The 20061-nt window shown below is 35.9% G+C and overlaps 2 protein-coding genes across 4 annotated transcripts in view; one reads left to right on the top strand and one right to left on the bottom strand.

Annotated features, from left to right (window-relative positions):
* The window catches only part of LOC106087402 (aminoacylase-1), a 96327-nt gene that overhangs the window by 36848 nt on the left and 39418 nt on the right, over positions 1–20061 (bottom strand). The window lies entirely within an intron of this gene.
* LOC106087410 (plasma membrane calcium-transporting ATPase 1) overlaps positions 16989–20061 on the top strand; it is a 53518-nt gene continuing 50445 nt past the window's right edge. For 2 of the 3 annotated variants that reach the window (XM_059367925.1, XM_059367922.1), the window contains exon 1: positions 16989–17713. The gene's annotated coding sequence lies outside the window, so the exon portion shown is untranslated. Of the gene's footprint in view, positions 17714–19234; positions 19256–20061 lie in introns of those variants that run through there. The other variant, XM_059367924.1, reaches the window with a different exon arrangement.

The following is a 20061-nucleotide window of genomic DNA, read 5'->3' as shown; positions in this document are numbered from 1 at the left end:
GGGAAAATCGGTAAGGGAAATTTCTTTACGAAACTTTCATAAAGAATTCTGAAGGATTTCTGAAGTAATTTTGTAATGAAATCGGATGTTCCTTCCGAAACTTCGTAAAGAATTCTGAACGATATCGGAAGTAATTTCGTATTGAAATCGGTATACATTGAACGTAGGTGTGCCACAAGGCTCTGTCCTTTTCCCTTCCCTTTTGTCTTATCTTCATTGAGGATTTATTGGGTCAGACTTCGAATCTAGTCTACTTATTTGCCGATGACAGTAGTCTGTATCATTCATATTCATTCGGCCATAGGCCCAGTCCTCAAGAAATTGTGGACAGCAGGCGCATTATGGATGAGACGCTCTCCCAGGATTTGTTGGCCATTTCCGAGTGGGGTAGAATTAACAGAGTAGACTTTAACGCACAGAAGACGCAGTGCTGTTTCTTATCTCACAAGCGATTCACTGACCCTCTACAATCGTCAATATCTATCTACGGTATAGATATTGAGCAGTCAGATGCTCTTGATGTTCTGGGCACGAAGATACAATATGATGTTCGTAGATCAAATCACGTATTCGAAGTGTCGAAAGAAGCATTCAAGTGTATGGTCTTTCTTAAGCGGTGCAAGAAATATTTCACCTCTTCTGATCTTCTCAATATCTATACTACCTATATCAGGCGGAGGATGGAATATAACTCTCATATACGGGCAGGAGCTCCAGAAACATTCTTGGAGCTACTAGACCGGGTTCAATGGAGAGTGATGGTGTTGATTGGGGGCGGTAGAGTATTCAACTCTATTGCTTCTTTAAACATCGTCGGAATGTGGGTAACGTTGTATTGCTCTATCGTTATTTTCATGGCGTGTGTTCCAGGGATATTCGTCTTCTTATCCCTGACGTTAGAATGTTCACCAGTAATACAAGACATGCCAGGAACCCACACCAGTTTGTAATGGATTGACCAGTAGACCGAACCATGCATTACCGATAAAATTCATTTTTCGCCTGAACCATTCGTATGTGGAATCGACTTTCCGCTAATGTCTTTTCCACTGACATTGACATTAAGAAGTTTAAGACGAATATGAATAAACACTACTCCCTCTTTCCCCCTCCAACCCTTAACTTTCCTAATTGCCAACACAATGCACTGCATACATAGGAGAAATCCCCTGCGTTTTGGTTACGTGAAAAAAAAATCGTAAAGAATTCTGAAGTCGTTTCACATTGAAATCGGATGTTCCTTCCAAAACTTCGTAAAGAATTCTGAACAATTTTGGAAGCATTTTCGTATTGAAATAGGACATACCTTCCGAAACTTCGTAAAGAATTGTGAACGATTACGGAAGTAATTTCATATTGAAATCGGATGTACCTTCCGAAACTTCGTAAAGATTTCCGAACAATTTCTGAAGTAATTTCGTATTGAAATCGGATGTTCCTTCCCAAACTTCGTAAAAAATTCTGAACGATTACAGAAGTAATTTCATATAGAAAGCGGAAGTTCCTTCCAAAACTTCGTAAAGAATTCTGAACAATTTCTGCAGTAATTTCGTATTGAAATCGGATGTTTCTTCTGAAATTTCTTAAAGAATTCTGAACCATTTCGAAAGTAATTTTGTATAGAAATCGGATGTTCCTTACGAAACTTCGTAAAGAATTCTGAACTATTTCTGAAGTAATTTCGTATTGAAATCGGATGTACTTTCCAAAACTTCGTACAGAGATCAATCCACAAACTAAATTTATGTTTTTCATTGACACACATAATGGTAAACAAATAAAAATATGTAACCGTTGAGCAGAGAAAAATATCCGTGCAAACAATGCAGAAATCGTTGAGAATTCCTTCCGAACTGTCGGAAGAGAAATTAAAAAAAAAACCTCATACGAAAAGACGGCTAGAAGTCGTTCAGAATTTTTTCAGAGCTGTCGGAACAAAAATTCCTTCAGACAAACAGTTCAGAAATCGTTAAAAATTCTTTCTTTCGAGCTGTCGGAAGAAAAACTCAAAAAAAAACTTCATACCAAAAGACGATCAGAAATCGTTCAGAATTCTTTCAGAACTGTAGGAACAAAAACTCCTTCCGGCAAGAAGAAAAATTCAAAAAAAAAACTTCATACGAAAAGACGGTCAGAAATCGTTCGGAATTCTTTCAGAACTGTAAGAACAAAAATTCCTTCCGACAAACAATGCAGAAATCTTTCAGAATTCCTTCCAAACTGTCGGAAGAAAAATTAAACAAAAACCCATACGAAAAGACGGGCAGAAATCGTTCAGAACTATCGGAACAAAAATTCCTTCAGACAAACTGTGCAGAAATCGTTCAAAATTTTTTCTTTCGAGCTGTCGGAAGAATATTTAAAATAAAACCCCTACGAAAACGCGGTCAGAAATCGTTCAGAATTCTTTCAGAACTGTCGGAACAAAAAATCATTCAGACAAAGAGTCCAGAAATCTTTCAGAATTCCTTCCGAACTGTTGGAAGAAAAATGAAACAAAAACCCATACGAAAAGACTGTCAGAAATCGTTCAAAATTCTATCAGAACTGTCGGAGCAAAAATTCCTTCATACAAACAGTCCAGAAATCTTTCAGAATTTCTTCCGACATAAAGTACAGAAATCGTTTAGAATTCTTTCAGAACTGTCGGAACAAAAATTCCCTCAGAATGTCGAACAGAATTCGGAACGAATTCGGTAAGATCTTCTCGGAAGACTTCAGAATTTGTTCAGATTTGTTTGACATAAGACATTTGGTTTGCTGGGAACTAAGTTCATTTCTTCGTAACACCCAGAAGGTAGAGAGATAGACCCATTGATAAGTATACTGATAGACATAGAACCACTTTCTGATTCGATTTAGCTATGTCCGTCTGTATGCCCGTCTATTTGTCTGTCTATCTGTCCATGTTAATTTGTGTACAAACTACAGGTCGCAATTTTCATCCAATTGTCTTCAAATCTGGCACACAAATTGTTTTGTTGGCGTAGAGACGAAGCCTATTGAAATTGAAAAAAAAAATCGGCTCAGATTTGGATATAGCTCCCATTATATATGGGATTCGGGATCGTCCGATTTTTAAGAAATATTGTAATAAAGAGCTCATTTGTTAACCGAAATTTGGCAGGAAGGATTTTCTTATGACTCTCAGCATTACTGGTGAATTTCATAGAAATCGGTTCAGATTAAGATATAGTTTTCATATAAATATATATATCGCCCGATTTCTACTCCTAGAGCCACTGTAATCGCATTTATTGACCAATCTTCCCAAAATTTTGTGCAACGTTTTTCTCAAAGACTTCCACAATATCTGCAACGTTTGGTCGAAATCGGTTCAGATTTGGATATAGCTCCCACATATATAAGTTCGTCCGATTTGCAGTAATAATGCAATAAAATGGTCATTTGTTCATTAATTCTCTCGAAATTTGGCAGGAAGGATTTTCTCTTGACTCTCAACATTAGTGGTGAATTTCATAGAAATTGGTTCAGATTTAGACATAGCTCTCATATATACATATCGCCCGATTTTCACTCCTAGAGCCACTGTATCGAATTTTTTACCAATCTTCCCAAAATTTTGTGCAATGCTTTTCTCAAAGACTTCCACAATATAGATAGATAGATAGATAGATAGATAGATATAGATATAGCTCCCATATATATGTTCATCCGATTTTGAGAAATATTGCAATAAAATGGTCATTTGTTAATCGATTCTCTCGAAATTTTGCAGGGAGGATTTTCTCTTGACTCTCGACATTATAGGTGAATTTCATAGAAATCGATTCAGATTAAGATTAACCTGCCATATTGTATATCGCCCGATTTTCACTTCTAGAAGAAGTTTGATCGAAATCGCTTCAGATTTAGATGTAAATAGCTCCCATACATATGTTCATCAGATTTTGGGTAATATGCAATAATGTTGTCATTTGTCTACCGTAGTTACTACAATTTGAACTCGAAAATTACTCGAAATTTGATACGGATTGTTTAATAACTCATCTGAAAACATCCGACGAGGTCCATGAAAATTCGTTTGAAGTTAGATACCTAAAGGAAGGTGTAGTGTATTATACAGTCGGCAACGAACGACTTTTGCCTCTCCTTGCTACTTTTGAATAAAGTCATCTGTGGGTGGGAGTATTTTCCCAAGTCCTGTGCACTTTGTTCCCTTGGACAGTACATCATAGCTGGAAGTTTAAATTCCAGTACAGGCTAACAGTATTAGGTTTGTTTTCTCGAGTTCGCATCCTATCTTCCTCGCAAGATGCAGACATTAGAAAGCTATTGGAACACTTTATGAACTCGCTAATAAACTAATCATACGGTTTTTGTTCGAGTAACTCAGTCTTAAAAGTTTGGCTGTTAGTATTTCAAACAGATAAACATCATCTCCTTTAAGACTGTATTGTACTTTGATGTCTATTCACGTTTTCCTGTAATTAGTAGCCCTTGTTAATCTTGGCTATCAATTAAACATCGGTATGTCATTGTCACACGTACACATTTAAAATTAACTGACGTGTTTTGTGGCGTAACATCATTGCTACTACAACCAAGCGAACAATCAAGTCTCAGTACCTAGAATTAATACCCAGCTCAATTCAATACCTTTGAGTGTGTATTTTTGTTTGATAACTTGATTCATATGAATGAATAAAGGCCGTATTGACTAAAAATAGAAGTGTTGCATTCATTACAAAATACTCAAGAGATAATGACGCTTAACTGGTTGATTCTTAGTCATTCACGTGTTCTTTCTGGTACGAGTACTATTGACACAGAGATTGTATGACAATTACCTGGAAATAGATATTGACGGATATGAGAAAGCAGGTGAAACGCAAACCAGATAACTGGAGCTAGAATAATAAAAGCAAGTAAAAAGCGTTAATTTTAACCGGGTCGAAACTTGGGTACCCAACATCATGAATTTGGTTTTACATCTATTAGGGGGCCTAAAATTAAGGTTTCTAGGGGCTTAGGAAGTCAGTTGAAGAACCGCTTTATCATATATGGGAGCTATATACAAATTTGAGTCGATATGATCCATTTCTCATCCTCAACGACCTACAGCGGTCAAAAAAAGTATTCATCATTCAATGTTTTTTTTTTAATAAGTCTACAAAAGACAATTGGAATAAAAACATATTAAACTAATGATGCAGTAGTGCTTGTGTGATATATATGTACACAATTTCATTGTTTTTAAAGAAAAAAATAGTATTTATTGGAACAAAAAGGGCCATTTTACAGCTGAACACAAAAAATTAAACAAAAAAAGTATTCATCATTGCAAAAAAACAAAAAAATAAATAACATAATTTAAAAAAATTAATACTTTGTTATTCGACCACCGCGTCTTATAACTTCTTTTAAACGGTTTGACATCGATTGGACTAATTTAGCGGTTATATTTTGGTCTATATTAGTCCATTCCTCCATTATCACCTGTTGCATTTGACTCTTGCTCGAAAAATTGCGCGTTCTCAATTTGCGTTCGAGATGTTCCCAAAGATGTTCAATTGGGTTCAAGTCGGGATTTTGAGGAGGAGTTTTAATGACTTTGGGGCAGTTATACAGCATCCACATCTTGGTATTTAAAGCAGAATGTTTGGGGTTATTATCTTGATAATATTGAAAGTTATTACCAAGCCCAAGTTTTACAGCACTATCTTTTAAATTCCTCTTTAAAATGTCAATGTAATACTTATGATCCATTACTCCATTAATAATTTCAAGATTTCCCGCTCCTGAAGCCGCCATACACCCCCAAACCATTAAACCACCTCCACCATGTTTTACAGTAGCAACTGTGTTTCGTTCTTCAAGCTCTGTATTTGGTTTTCTGTACACTATGACCTTTCCATCGCACCCAAAAAGATTAAACTTGCTCTCGTCTGCAAAAATGACTGTTTTCCAAAATGATTCGGGCTGTTTTACATACATTTTTGCGAAGTTTAGCCTTTTCACTCGGTTTATTTTATTTATAAAGGACTTCTTACCTGCAGTTCTTCCTCTGTAACTATGCCTTTTGAGTGTATTTCGAATTGTTTGTGTAGTAACTTCCTTCCCTAAATATTCCATAGTGTTTTTACGAAGAATGGTCGCATTTGTCTTCGGAGTTTTCTGAACTTGCCGCACTAGCCAACGCACATCTCCAACTGAAAGTGCTTTTGGTCGACCAGATCTTGGTTTATTGTCAACAGTTTTCGTTTCTGTCCACTTTCTGATGATGGATTGTATAGTAGATCGTGGTCTATTTAATATTTCACTGATAGTTTTTTGAGTTAAACCATTCCTGTGGTGTTTTATTATCAAAACTTTTACCTCATCAGAAACCTCGTTTTGCTTACGACCCATTTTGACAAAAACTATATTTTCAATGAAATTAAATATTTGCTGTCAAGGGCAAAGCCTCCTTTACTAAATAAAACAGAAAAGGGGGATTCCCAAATAATATTTGAATTTGACTTTGATGATAGCAAATCAATGATGAATACTTTTTTTGTTCTGTTTTTGGTGTTATTATATAAAATTGCATTTTTTGCGCTAATTAAATTTATTTTTTGAATTTATTTTAAAACATATTACGAAAAATAAACTATTGCATAAAACTGCATTATTTGTTTACTTTAAATTTTCTTCAATTACCTAAAATAAGTGAATTTATTATCAATTTTGCTAATGATGAATACTTTTTTTGACCGCTGTAAATCAATAAGAATTATGTGTACCATATGTATGTATAATTCGACACTATCGTAATTTCGATAGACTGTTGGACAGATGGAGGGAAAAAGGGATGGACAGCCGGACGGACGAAAAGTATTACAAACGGAATGACTGGTTTAGTATACCCCCCATCCTATGTTGGTATGCATAACAAAAATATTAAACATAAAATATTTGAATCACTGAAACTGAACTGATAAGGGAAATATGACATATAAATACAAATAACAATAAAAAATTCAACCTTAAAAAACAATTGAATCATTACAAAAGGCAACTTTTAAGGTACATGAAGCATGACAAATTAAACTTAAAACAAGTAAAACGTGTTAGGTTCGGCCGTGACGAACTTTGTATACACACCACCATGGATAAATTAAACATCCTCTTCTATAACAACTGCACTACCAATGGGTTGCCCAAAAAGTAATTGCGGATTTTTTAAAAGAAAGTAAATGCATTTTTTATAAAACTTAGCATAAACTTTAATCAAATATACTTTTTTTACACTTTTTTTTCTAAAGCAAGCTAAAAGTAACAGCTGATAACTGACAGAAGAAAGAATGCAATTACAGAGTCACAAGCTGTGAAAAAATTTGTCAACGCCGACTATATGAAAAATGCGCAATTACTTTTTGGGCAACCCAATATATCCATAGTAATATGCAATTGGCGGCTGGTCTGAATCATATTTGATTCAGGTTCCAAGAACTCTTATACAAGTCAAAGTTTCAGCGAAATCGGGCAACAAATCCCAAATTAAAACCCCAAATTGAAAGATCGCTCTACATGGCAGCTATATCTAAATGTAGTCTGATCTGGACCATATGGTGGTCAAATGACGGGAGGCTTAAAACAAGTCACTGTATCAAATACCAGCGAAATCCGGTAATAAATGCTGTTTTTAGGACCCTTAATCGGGTGATCGCTCTATATGGCAGCTATATCTAAATACAAAGCGATCTGAGCCATATTTGAGTTGGATATCCGGAGGCTTAAAACAACTCCCTGTTTCAAATTTCAGCGAAACCGGATAATAATTACGGCTTTTAGGGGCTTAAAGACCCTAAATCAGCAGATCGCTCTATATGGCAGCTATATCTAAATATAGTCCAATCTGAACCATATTTGAGTCGGATGTCAGGAGCCCTAAAACAACTCAATGTTTTCAATTTCATCAAAATCCGATAAGAAATGCGCCTGTTAAGGGCTTAAGACCCCGGTCTATATGGCAGCTATATTTAAATATGTATGGTCCGACCTGGTGTGATGACGGAAGGCTTAATACAACTCACTGTGTCAAATTCCAGCGAAATCGGATAATAACTGCAGCTTTTATGGGCTTAAGACCCTAAATCGGCAGATCGGTCTTTATAGCAGCTATATCTCACTATAGTCCAATCTGGACTATATTTAGGTGCGATGTCGGGAGGCTTAAAACAACTCATTATTTCAAGTTTCAACGAAATCGGGTTATAAATGCAGCTTTTATGGGCTCAAGACCCTTAATCGGCTGATCGCTCTCTAAGGTAGCTACAGCGGTCAAAAAAAGTATTCATCATTAGCAAAATTGATAATAAATTCACTTATTTTGGGTAATTGAAGAAAATTTAAAGTAAACAAATAATGCAGTTTTATGCAATAGTTTATTTTTCGTAATATGTTTTAAAATAAATTCAAAAAATAAATTTAATTAGCGCAAAAAATGCAATTTTATATAATAACACCAAAAACAGAACAAAAAAAGTATTCATCATTGATGTGCTATCATCAAAGTCAAATTCAAATATTATTTGGGAATCCCCCTTTTCTGTTTTATTTAGTAAAGGAGGCTTTGCCCTTGACAGCAAATATTTAATTTCATTGAAAATATAGTTTTTGTCAAAATGGGTCGTAAGCAAAACGAGGTTTCTGATGAGGTAAAAGTTTTGATAATAAAACACCACAGGAATGGTTTAACTCAAAAAACTATCAGTGAAATATTAAATAGACCACGATCTACTATACAATCCATCATCATAAAGTGGACAGAAACGAAAACTGTTGACAATAAACCAAGATCTGGTCGACCAAAAGCACTTTCAGTTGGAGATGTGCGTTGGCTAGTGCGGCAAGTTCAGAAAACTCCGAAGACAAATGCGACCATTCTTCGTAAAAACACTATGGAATATTTAGGGAAGGAAGTTACTACACAAACAATTCGAAATACACTCAAAAGGCATAGTTACAGAGGAAGAACTGCAGGTAAGAAGTCCTTTATAAATAAAATAAACCGAGTGAAAAGGCTAAACTTCGCAAAAATGTATGTAAAACAGCCCGAATCATTTTGGAAAACAGTCATTTTTGCAGACGAGAGCAAGTTTAATCTTTTTGGGTGCGATGGAAAGGTCATAGTGTACAGAAAACCAAATACAGAGCTTGAAGAACGAAACACAGTTGCTACTGTAAAACATGGTGGAGGTGGTTTAATGGTTTGGGGGTGTATGGCGGCTTCAGGAGCGGGAAATCTTGAAATTATTAATGGAGTAATGGATCATAAGTATTACATTGACATTTTAAAGAGGAATTTAAAAGATAGTGCTGTAAAACTTGGGCTTGGTAATAACTTTCAATATTATCAAGATAATGACCCCAAACATTCTGCTTTAAATACCAAAATGTGGATGCTGTATAACTGCCCCAAAGTCATTAAAACTCCTCCTCAAAGTCCCGACTTGAACCCAATTGAACATCTTTGGGAACATCTCGAACGCAAATTGAGAACGCGCAATTTTTCGAGCAAGAGTCAAATGCAACAGGTGATAATGGAGGAATGGACTAATATAGACCAAAATATAACCGTTAAATTAGTCCAATCGATGTCAAACCGTTTAAAAGAAGTTATAAGACGCGGTGGTCGAATAACAAAGTATTAATTTTTTTAAATTATGTTATTTATTTTTTTGTTTTTTTGCAATGATGAATACTTTTTTTGTTTAATTTTTGTGTTCAGCTGTAAAATGGCCCTTTTTGTTCCAATAAATACTATTTTTTTCTTTAAAAACAATGAAATTGTGTACATATATATCACACAAGCACTACTGCATCATTAGTTTAATATGTTTTTATTCCAATTGTCTTTTGTAGACTTATTAAAAAAAAACATTGAATGATGAATACTTTTTTTGACCGCTGTATATCTGAATATAGACTGATCTGAACCACATTTGAGTCAGATATTGGAATGCTTTAGTCAACACACTATTTCAAATATCAGCGAAATCGGATATTAATTACGGCTGGTATGTGCTTAAAACTCTTAAGGCTTAAGACCCTAAACCAGCATATCGGTCTATATGGCAGCTATATGTAAATATGGTCCGATATAGGCCATATTCGGTTTGAATATCGTGGCCCCTAGTACAACTTCTTGTTTCAAATTTCAACGAAATCGCCTCACTCACAACCAGGGATTGAAAAGTCAGTACTTTAGTACTTTTTCGGTACTTTTGCCACGCGAGGAGTACCGTAGGACCCCCGCTACGGATTTAGTACCTTTCCAAGCTCTAAAAATTTTCCAAACAACTCGAATGTTTTCGAACCTTTTTTGTCTAAAGAGACGAATATTTCTCAATTGGCAAACTTTGCCACTATAAAATAGGGGTATTCACTTCTTTGCCGATCGAATCAAGTCCATCCGATTGTCGAATTTGCGTTATGTAGATCGCTTGGAGATTATAAGCGGCAATATCAGTTAATATTTAAAAGCAGATGCACAAGTCGCCTTATTTGACTTATTGGGCTTCTAGAAAGCTTTGGGAGAAACACGGAACCCTGATACTTGGCCTCCGAATTCTATGTGATATTTGTGCTCGAGTCCCAAATATTTTTCATTTAAGTCCCATTTTGTAACGATCGGTGTACATGCCCGTTTGGGGGGGGGTTTTAGGGTGGGGCGTTTCCCCTAATTGCTTGACTCGAAATTGGAATATCTGATGTGTGTTTTTAGGTAACTATCATTGTACAATCACAAATTCGTCCAACCATCCACCGATATATGTATATCTCGGATATATCGCAAACCCTTCGTCATCGGCTTCCATTAAGATACAAGGGATACTTCTCCCTTATTACAGAGTGCAATCCGATTAAAGTTTTAGCTTAACGATGTTGAGTTCGAATGACGGGTCGCATAGCGACACCACTTCGTAGAGATACCTGGCTAGACAACTCACAAATATGATAACCTCTGCGCACCGGTGACGGGCTTTGTCTTCGCTTAGGGTTATATAAAAATGACACTAAAAAATCGTTTGGTCTGAGAAAAAGAACTCTTTTGGTCTGAAATCTTTTTCCATCACACATTGTGTTGGGTTGCCCAAAAAGTAATTGCGGATTTTTCATATAGTCGGCGTTGACAAATTTTTTCTCAGCTTGTGACTCTGTAATTGCATTCTTTCTTCTGTCAGTTATCAGCTGTTACTTTTAGCTTGCTTTAGAAAAAAGTGTAAAAAAGGTATATTTGATTAAAGTTCATTCTAAGTCTTATTAAAAATGCATTTACTTTCTTTTAAAAAATCCGCAATTACTTTTTGGGCAACCCTATAATCTGTAGGGCAGAAGTTTTCCAGAGATATATTTTGTATATCTGTACTTCAATATTCTTGAAACCTTTATGCAAAAGTTAAAAGTACTCTTTCGGTCCAAAAAGTACCTTTTTTAGTACCATTTTAAAATTTGTATTTTGCATCCCTGCTCATAACATCTCGCACCAGAGTTCTCGCTCACTGACCATTCAAATAAGTAGCCTAAGCTTCGAAAATGAGTAGCCTAAGCTTCTACGAATCCAGGCCTGGGCGAACAGAGGAAGGAAGTCGTTAGCAATAGCTGAATATAGAGGTGGTCATTGAAATCATTAAATTTTCAAATTAATTGACAATTAAATAATAATAATTAATAAAAAATATATAAATTAAGACTTTTTATGCTCACCTAGCAGTTTTGCAAAGCAAAATATAAAACAAAGCTAGAAATTCCAGCAAACATAAATATTTCATTGCATATTAATTAAGAATATATGACTCAAGTCGCAATAGGTGCCCACGAGCGAGCAGAAACAAAGCAAATAGTTAAGAGAACAGCAAAAGTGGGCGGGCGGGCGTCCGCTCGGTCGGTCGATGAGTAAAGACAGTGGCTTTGTAAAACACATATTTGCTTTGAGAAAACAAACGACAATTCTGCCATTGCTGCAGCTGCTACGGATCGCTGTGTTAATGGGTGATAATGATTAATTTTTTCAGTTTTTTTCTAGTTTTCTTTTTTTTTATGTGGCTATGTGAGTCATAAGTTATGCCGTCATAGATTTCAATTCTTAAAGCTCCACATCGAAATGTGATGACAAATACACACTGAGCTTGAAACAAAAATCCGAATAGAAAAAACAAAATTCAACTTAAACCGCAAACACAATCGTTAAGGGTGTATGTCAAGTCAGCAGTCAAAGTAAGTGGAGGATTGCATTTTTTGCAATTAATTTTACCACATGGAGTTGTTACCAACAAAACTTTTTATGCATTCTTTTTTGCAAGGCAGCGGTAGTTTGAAGTTTTAATTCAGACTGGAATATGAGAAGAAACAAAACCTTTTGGGGTGTGAACCCAAATCATGGAGAGTCTAAGCTCAATGCAAAGGGAAATTTTCACACTATGCTTCATAGATGGGCAACACAACAAAAAACCGCACATAAATTCCTTTGCCTGCGAGCATAGGAAACACGAACAGACCACACGTGCAGTGTTAGCATCATGTTTGCCTTCGTTCGGTCGACGCATTCTTGTAATTTTACATGGAATTGTTGTTATTTTGCACTTTTGGTGATTGATCGGCATTTACTATCTCTCATACAAAAACAATTTATTATTTTCAGCTGTGTTAGTGTGCCCATCACTGCTATGTATTGTCCTTAACAAAGTGCATTGCATACTGCCAATGTATAAATTTTAGCATTAAAGGACTCCTCTGCACCACCTTGCCGTATAGAGCGCTCTTCACCGAGCTCCCTTTAAAATATGTGTGATTCCTGAGCAACTCACTTGGTTTCCTATGACATAAGGCTTGTTGGTTTGCAAGCGCTTGATGTCAAATAACTTGCTTTACCTTGCCCGGATTGGCTATGAATACAGCCCCGTTATTAGCCCGAGAAATAAAATGAACGACCGTATTGAATGGTGTCTATAAAAGAACTCCCCTTTATTTCTTACAAAAAACTATCTTAACACCTAATATATACTTAGAATCCTACAAACTGTATGTTAAATCTTTGCCTTGCCCGGATTGGCTATGAATACAACCCCGGTGTTAGCCCGAGAAATAAAATGAACGACCGTATTGAATGGTGTCTATAAAAGAACTCCCCTTTATTTCTTATAAAAACTATCTTAACACCTAATATATACTTAGAATCCTACAAACTGTACAATCTTAAATCTCTAAGCACAACAAATACAACACACATTGATCCTATTTCCATCCATAGGATATGTACATAGTGAACTAACGACCTACATTAATTGAAACACATGTACACTTAAGGGTTAGAAAATCACTTAATAATAAATAATACATTTAAATGCTTACTTCTACCTAAGTGTCCCAACATGTGCTCATCTTATGATCTAAGGTTTTATCATAGAAATTCCCTATATTTTGGTTTACATACTATGCACACATGGTTGTTATTTGTTGGCCTATCCTCAACCAAACATACAGAACTGTACACCCGGCCTCTTGCCAGGCGTTTGGTGTATATGCCATATTTAGGTATGCTATAAATAAAAAAAAAGCCAAAACAAAAAAAAGATAGTAAAATTTTAAAAAATGTTCTTAAAAATTTAAATTTTCTGTCTATTTGCGCTCTTCTACTTTGATCTTTAAATCTCTTCTGAAAAATTTTCTTAAAAAATTTAATTTCTGCTTGTGATCTTTCCGTGATTTTTCGAACATCTCCCAGCTGGAGATCATATTCAATGCTTTCTATTCAAAGAATAGCAAAGCAAAGAACTTATAAAAGTAGAGCAAGTGTATGTGACATCATTCAAAACACTTTGACTGGCTAGTGGATCCTGATTTCTGATACGTCATGTATCTTCATCAACACCTTTGTCAAACTGATCAAGTGATCTACACCGTACTCAATAGTCATTGGATATGTAGGGCACCTAAATCACTTTGACAACGATGTTGATTAAGATACATGGCGTATCAGAAATCATGATCCACCAAGCCAGTTAAAGTGTTTTGAATGATGACACACACTTGATTATTTTCTTTAATTTCATTGCTATACATTTCTTTGAATAGAAGCATTAAATATGATCTCTAGCTGGAAGGTGTTCCAAAAATCACGAAAAGATTTTAAAGATCAAAATAAAAGAGCGCAAACAGACAAACCAAATGAACCGGCCCATCGCTGTGCTGTGCGAACAATGCGGCCTAAGCGCAAAAAGCACTTGCAGTGGCAGTTCCAAAACAAAATCGTGCTCCACACCGTACTCATTGGTCTTTGGGTATGTAGGGCATCTAAATTTCTTTGACAAATATGTTGATGAAGATACATGGCATATCAGAAATCATGATCCACTAGCCAGTCAAAGTGTTTTTAATAATAACACACACTTGCTCAACTTTAGCATTAAATATCTCGAGCTGGAAGATGTTCGAAAAATCACGACAAGATTTTGTAGATCAAAATAAAAGAACGCAAACTGACAAACCAAACGAATCGGCCCGTCGCTGTGCTGTGCGGTCTAAATACAAAAAACTCTTGCAGTGACATTCAAAGAATGTTTAAGTGCACAACAAAAAGTTCGACAATGTTGATGTGTTTATTTTTCTTAACATTGATGATTAGTTTATATCGGAATAGTGGAAAGTAGGGGTTTCTTCTCATTTACTGCGCTAAGGCGAGTCAGAAGACTTATCGAGCCTTGTTTCAAAACAAAATCGTGCTCCACACCGTACTCAAAAGTCTTTGGGTATATATGGCACCTTTATCACTTTGACAAAGGTGATGATGAAGTTACATGGCATATCAGAAATCATGATTCACCCAGCCAACTTGTCAAGTTTCTCCGCCTGAATAGATAACCTCGATCCTGCGGTATGCCCCTCTATGCCACAATTGATGCAGCACAACCGGAACGAATCATACCTAGTCACAACCCCTGACTCAGAATCCACAACCTCCTTCCCCTCCAGTTTATTCTATGGAACTGGGCACAGACATTAAACATGAACCATATGCACATTTTCCTCAAAAACTGTTGGCTAAAATTTTTCTTTAATTTTTATACCCACCAGCACAGGATGAGGGTATACTAATCTAGTCATTCCGTTTGTAACACCTCGAAATATTTATCTAGGACCCCATAAAGTATATATATTCTTCATCGTCTCGGTGTCCTGAGTCGATCTAGCCATGTCCGTCCGTCCGTGTGTCGAAATCAAGATAGCGGTCGAACGCGTAAAGCTAGCCGCTGGAAATTTTGCACAGATACTTAATATTGATGTAGCTCATTGAAGATTGCAAATGGGCAATATCGGTTCAGATTTGGATATAGCTCCCATATAAACCGATCTCCCGATTTGACTTTTTGAGCCCCAGGAAGCCGCAATTTGTATCCGATTTGGCTGAAATGTTGCACATAGTGGTCTGTTATGACCTTTAACAGCTGCGCCAAGTACGGTCCAAATCAGTCTATAACCTGATATAGCTCCCATATAAACCGATCTCCCGATTTGACTTCTTGAGCCCCTGGAAGCCTTCATGTTTGTCCGATTTGGCTGAAATTTTGCACATGGTGTTCTCTAATAACCTCCAATATCTATGGCAAGTTAGGTTCAAATCGGTCTATAACCTAGTATAGCTCCCATATAAACCGATCTCCCAATTTGACTTATTGAGCCCCTGGAAGCCTCAAACTTCATCCGATTTGGCTGAAATTTTGCACATAGTGTTCCGTTATGACTTCCCACAGCTGTGACAAGTATAGTTTAAATCGGTGTATAACCCGATATAGCTCCCATATAAACCGATCTCCCGATTGGTCTTCTTGAGCCCCTGGAAGCCGCAATTTTTATCCGATTTGGATGAAATTTTGCACATAGTGTTCTGTTATTTTTACAAAAGATTTTTTGGATATAAATTTTGGAAAAAGTTCTTTAAAATGTTAACTTTTACATAATTTTATATAACAAGTCATAAGGCATTAAATTCGGCCGGGCCGAACTTTGGATACCCTCCACCTCGGATATATATATTAAAAACCTTTCGTCATAAAACAGTGAATAATGATTCATACAATCCGAAATTGTCCGGCTGCAGACCTTAGGGCAGATTAACTTAAAAACAAAGGGTTTTTTGTTTTTCTAATTTTAATAAAAAAAACCATATCCGATTGTATATATTATTTAAAGACCGAATAAACTTAGCACAAAACTTCTAAATAGAGTTAAATTTTGACATTTTTTAAAACAATAAAATAAAATTAAAAAATTGCCTGCAATATAAGTTCATCGTTTTTAGCCCCTGGAATCTGAATTTATTCTTCTAGTATTAATTATTCACTAAAAATTATCTCCCTAAAAACCATTCCCATTTATTACTTTGCCCTTACACTTTTGCTCTAAACTGTGTGTTTACCAAGCACTTGATGCGTTTATCATCTCACACACGTTTGATTGGAGCTTTTAAATGACAGTTGCCTTGCCACAAAGAAGACAACTTTAGTCCCCAGCTAAAAAAATCCGCAGCAAACCGCATATTTGCTCAATGCTTTTCGGCTGAAAGATAACACAAGGCGGAAGAAGGGCTTTCGTCATATTTAATGGTTTTAAAGGAATAGAGTCCTTTAGGCCTCTTTCTCTCTCTCTCTCTCTCCCACTCTCCAAAAATGGGTTTGTTTTTATTTTTTTACCGAGCCAGCAAAACACACGCATAATTTGCTGGGTGACATACCTATTCACAGTGTATAAATGTGTGAATTTCACATACACTTGTAGAGGTGTGTGACCGCATGTGCCTCTGCCTGCCTGCCTGCCTATCTAAATGTATGTATGTATGAATTTACGCTACTTTCTAAATTTAAATCGTGTGGTGATTTTCTCAATATATTGTGGCATTTTTTTAATTCGCACTGGCAACTCTGGCATTTGCTCGATGGCAGTTGGCTGAGTAATTTCTTTTTTCGCCTTTTTGTTGTGTTGCTTGCTGGCCTGCTCTCAGTTTTCGCTGTGCGATTGCTGGTAATGTGGTGTCTATATCTAGTATCGTGAACAATTTCATTAGTACAGGCGGACGTAACGGTAACGGACGTAACGTACGTCGTTGGAAAAAAAAGCTACAGACTAAAGAAAGAAGGTTGTGAAAAAAATTTTTTGTGTAGAAATTCGTAAACTTCTACAACAAAAAGTGTAATTTTTTTTTGTTGTTTAAAGAAAGTGCCGTTAGCTAGACGCCAAATATGCAATAACATTCAATTTCGTTTAGAAATCCAAACGGTAGAGAAACAGAAACACTCAAGGTGTTTTTTTCGGGTACGTGCGTGTGTGTGTTTGTGTACGGTGGCGACAACGGCAACGAGAACGACGACGACGACTACGACTACTAGTAGGACGGTATAAAAAGACACCGAGGCGCGGGGAGCCAACAGCAACACATACCAAATACTATTGCCGCCTCATTCCTCCCCCCGGTCTTATACATACATACAACAAATTCAAGAGGAGGCAGGCAACACAGAGCAAGCACCACCAGAGGAAAGACATCAAGCCATCCAAGCACTACGCCAGTAGTGCGCGCACACATCACCACAGCAGCACACAGCTCTCTGTGTTCTGTCAGCTGTGTGTGCTCCCCACATCGGAACAGCTGTTTGGAGTAGCCAAAGCCATTGTGTTTTAGTGTATAGTAGTGTGGTGAGAGAGTGTAGAGGTAAATTTCAGTATTAAAGCCACGCTCAAGACGCCATCTAGTGTAGACACTAAGCTGGTATTTGTATATTGAGGAAATAAAAGAGAGTGTTTAGTGGTGACACGCGAGTATTTCAAATTGCTTTAAGGTGTGAGTACGGCGTTAATAGTTGATTAGAAGTGGTGGTGAAAATTCAAATACAAAACAAGCACCCACCACAACTGCTAATAATAACAACAACATTAAGTGCAGAGAACAAAAAAAAGGCATGGTGTGGATGATTGAAAATTTTTGTGGGGAGCAAGAGAGCAAGTGAGTGAGTTAATGGTGTATGCAGGGAGCATGGAGTTATGTGTGGGGCAAAAAAAATGCCACAAACAACACAACACCCACTACAATAAGAAAAACAACAAGACCCGCATGATGACATCTACCACCACCCACACTAAATAACACTGAAATCCAAAAAATTTCGAATACATACAAACTTGGCAAAATAAAAAAAAATATGTTTAGTGTGGTAGGTGGAAGAGGGCAAAGACAGCGCAAACGGCAACAACGACTACCTTAATAATATTTACAAAAACCCAGCAAAGGTTGGTGCTAAGACCTTTTGGAGGGAAATATTATGGGCGGCAAAATTTTTACTTTTAACGAACAATCTCAGGGTTTTTTAATTAAAGATATCTTTATTGCTTTAAATTCTTAGCACATTTTCAAAGCTAATGGCTTATTATATCGTGTTGCTGGATTTTTTTTTTGTGTTTGCTCTATGGCCTTTTATGTTGTTTGAATATTAATAGAATTTTAAACAATAAACAAATGACAAATCACTCAATTGGCTCATTCAACCAAGAATGAAATCATCAACATCAACAACATCATTGAAATTAGGTACATAAATAAACTTGGGTATTTGTCATGAGTTGGTCAACTTACTTGCCTCGCATACCCTGTACCCTAACTCACACAAATACCACTCCTCCAACACTTCATACATTCAGCTCAACTCAAACACCCACTTCCCTAGGCTATTTGCCTTTCATCAAATGGCAGGTTACAAACATTACAACTTTATATTTGTGTGTTATTTGTCACACTCAAATTTCACACAGCAATACAAAAACAACGACAAAACCTCACCACCATTAGCAAAACAGTGAAAGCTCCAAGGCAAAGAAAGTGGTGGAGTGTTGGGCTAAAAGTGCAATAATTTCAAGAATTAATTCAAAATGTGAAAACGAAACCCAAATGTGAAACAGGCTATGAAAGTTCAGATTTTTGATTAGCAGCTTGATTAGTCATGAAAAAACCAACAAACATACACACATATGTATGTATATATGTATGTACATACATACTTGTATACACTCAACACATGTAATGTGAGAGCTAAGAGAGTTACCCCCAATAAGAAAAATATAAACAAATAAAAAAATTTTAAAACCTTACAACATTCCGTGAGATAAGTCCAACAGCCATATAAACATTCAAGCAACGACCTAGCCTTAAAGGCGTAGAGCTTATTTTTTCAATTTAAAAGAGCGGTAAATATCCCCACAGGTATGGCAAGCGGTTGATTGAACCCTCCCTCCTCAAACACATAAATAACAATAACTCGTTATATGAAAAAAAAATTGTTTAAACAAAATTTAATGAAGAAATATAAAAACACAGCAATATTTAGGCAGTGAAAAATTAAACAATGGTAAAAAAATTTAAACAACCACCCACACTATAACCAAATAACGGTAATAAAAAAAAAACAAGAGAGCCACGAGCTGTCAAATTCATTGAAGAGATCATCATCATTGAAAGTTTATTTACTTTGGCAAGTGTCAATGCTTCAGAAATACAAAAAGAGTTCATAAGCATATGAAAATAATAATTTATAAAAAAAATACGAAAACACCAGGTGCATCAAAAAGTGAACATTTCTTAACAGATTTATAACAAGAAGTATTAAAAAAAAATTAACAACAGTGTTGTGCTAAAAGATTTCCCGAAAAAAATATTGAAAAAAAATATATGATAATTTTGAATATTTAACAAAATTTTAAGTGCAAACAATTGGAATATTTGAAAATTTGAAATCATCTGGTAATGAAATCTAATTTTTGGTAAGAAACCACTATTTGATATGCTACAGCAGGTTAATAAAAGAGATCCTTTGATGAACTTTGATGTTCAAATATGGTAAAGCGCCACTACAGATACTGCAAAACTTACAATTAACCCATTAATGCCGAAATGGGTAGAAAAATACCCAAGAAAAGAGCTGTCTGTAGAAAAATTCGAGCTCAAGTTAGGAAAAAGGTATCCTAATGAGATTTGGATTGAAGTAAAGTGGGCGAATTAAACTAACTTAA

Source organism: Stomoxys calcitrans, chromosome 4, assembly GCF_963082655.1.
Source record: "Stomoxys calcitrans chromosome 4, idStoCalc2.1, whole genome shotgun sequence".
Taxonomy (NCBI): domain Eukaryota; kingdom Metazoa; phylum Arthropoda; class Insecta; order Diptera; family Muscidae; genus Stomoxys; species Stomoxys calcitrans.
This window is presented reverse-complemented; position numbering and strand designations above follow the sequence as displayed.